Below are 2522 nucleotides of genomic sequence, written 5' to 3' on the forward strand. Positions count from 1 at the left end.
AACCTACTATAAACATTCTACAAAACGGGCTATCTGCAAGGCCACCCCCAGTGTGTTCTCATCTCAACAATGTCATTCACATCATTCTTTGTCTCTTTAGTGTCTCCAACCTTTCCCACTTGTGTAAAATTTAATAACATTATCTTGCCTTGGGAAGAATTTCTTCATTTCCCATTGGTTTCTCCTGAAGAAGGTTAATTACATTTAATGTAAATTTACTTAGGATACATAAATAATTCCTTCTAGAGAGGAATGATCCCAAGCATGGAAATCTAGAGGAAACCACCATTTTATTATTTGCTATTTAAGGGTCTTTCTTTCTGCATAAAATAGAATAGCAGTTAAAAAATTGTTTCATCATGTTCTTAAAATTAATTTTATAATACACATAATAAAGAACCATCAACATTAAAACATAATAAGTACTAAATAAATTTCCCATAACCAACGGAATCTGTTTACTTCATATTACATTTATTTACCCTTAGAGCTTGAAGAAAATGTAATTTTCTAAACATCAAGAAAAACATATTTTTCTGATCATTTTCCATAACCTTATATGTAAAAGTAGTGAATATTTGTTGACTTTCCTGATTGCGATGATTTTCAAAACGAAGCTTTGTCTGTCAGAATGTTTTTTCTCAATGCAGGAAAGCTATAATTAGCTCCTATTGTGCAGATAATTTATGAGCTGAATTGCTACAGAATTCTTTTTCTTCTATATACTGCATGTAACATTTAAAAACTAACCACACATCCTTTGATGCTGATCATGTTCTTTTGTGTTGCCTTTTATAAATATCACTCAACCGAGTTTCATGCTTAGAGTCCTGAATGTTCGTCCTCCCTGAGAGTATCCGCCTAATGGATTTCCTTCAGAACAATGGGTTCCTCCTCCTACAGGCTGGCTAAGTGAGGATCACCTGTGGTGGTTATTAACCTCACAGCTTGATGGCCTCCATGTTCAGCCCACTCATCATGCTTTGAAAGTCAGGTTACACTCACCACTCTGGACACCCTGATGTATACATATCTTTCCCCGAAAATAGCATGGAATGGAATCACCATGTACAAAATGAAGAGTAAAAGACTTCTGTATTAAGTCTCAATCCACTATGATATTCTCTGTGGGAGAAGTGTGAAACATTGAGCTTTACTTTTATAGAGAAGCCAAAATATGCTTCCAGTGCATTTTTATTCACCCCTAAAATTAATGGGAAACTTAAACATATAAAGAGAACATAACAAAACTCATTCAGCCCTTTAAATGTCTTCATGGCACTATAAAGATGTGGAGTGTAAGGACTGGCTGGTGAGGCAGCTCAACAGGTCAGGTTCTTACTGCATAAACACAGAGACTTGAGTTCAGTCCCTGGAACCACATTATGGTGAATGGAGAGAACTGATACTGTAAAGTTGTCATCTGACCTCTACATATGAATTGTGGCAAAATTGCCTACACACATGCAGACATGTACACAATAATAAATAATTTTTAATACTTTCCATGTATAAAGGATATAAATAGAAATTTATCACTATAGAATAGTGATAGAATAAATGTTGTGCTCGTTTCTGCAACACATGTACTAAAATTGGAACAATACAGAGATGAGCATGCCCCCTGCGCAAGGATGACACACAAATTTGTGAGGCATTGCATATTTTTTGTATGATAAGAACTTCAAGTCTCTGAAGAAAGAAATTGAAGAAGATCTCAAAAGATGGAAAGATCTCCCATGCTCATGGATTGGCAGGATTAATACAGTAAAACTGGCTATCCTGCCGAAATGAATCTACAGATTCAATGCAACTCCCATCAAAATTCAAACTCAATTCTTCACTGAGTTAGAAAGGGCAATTTGCAAATTCATCTGGAATAATAATAATAATAAAAATAAAAAACTAGGATAGCAAAAACCATTCTCAACAATAAAAGAACCTCTGAGGGACTCACCATGCCTGACCTCAAGCTGTACTACAGAGCAATTGTGATAAAAACTGCATGGTACTGGTACAGTGACAGGCAGGTAGATCAATGGAACAGAACTGAAGACCCAGAAATGAACCCACACGCCTATGGTTACTTGAACTTTGACAAAGGAGCTAAAACCATCCCATGGAAAAAAGACAGCGTTTTCAACAAAGGGTGCTGGCACAACTGGCAGTTATCATGTAGAAGAATACGAATTGATCCATTCTTATCTCTTTGTACAAAGCTCAAGTCTAAGTGGATCAAAGAACTCCACATAAAACCAGAGATTCTGAAATTTATAGAGGAGAAAGTGGGGGAAAACCTCAAAGATATGGACACAGGGGGAAAATTCCTTAACAGAACAGCAATGGCCTGTGCTGTAAGATCAAGAATTGACAAATGGGACCTCATAAAATTGCAAAGCTTTTGTAGGGCAAAAGATATTGTCAATAAGACAAAAAGGCCACCAACAGATTGGGAAAGAATTTTTACCAATCCTAAATCTGATAGGGAATTAATATCCAATATATACAAAGAGCTCAAGAAG

General features: G+C 35.9%; 1 non-coding gene across 1 annotated transcript; it reads left to right on the top strand.

Moving 5' to 3' along the window:
• The first annotated feature begins 1565 nt into the window (after positions 1-1565).
• On the top strand, positions 1566-1669 carry LOC115064773. Its single transcript, XR_003844593.1, has one exon. It is a non-coding gene; the product is annotated as a U6 spliceosomal RNA (small nuclear RNA).
• Positions 1670-2522: the final 853 nt, after the last annotated feature.

The sequence above is a fragment of the Mus pahari genome, chromosome 9 (assembly GCF_900095145.1).
Source record: "Mus pahari chromosome 9, PAHARI_EIJ_v1.1, whole genome shotgun sequence".
In the NCBI taxonomy this organism is placed as follows: domain Eukaryota; kingdom Metazoa; phylum Chordata; class Mammalia; order Rodentia; family Muridae; genus Mus; species Mus pahari.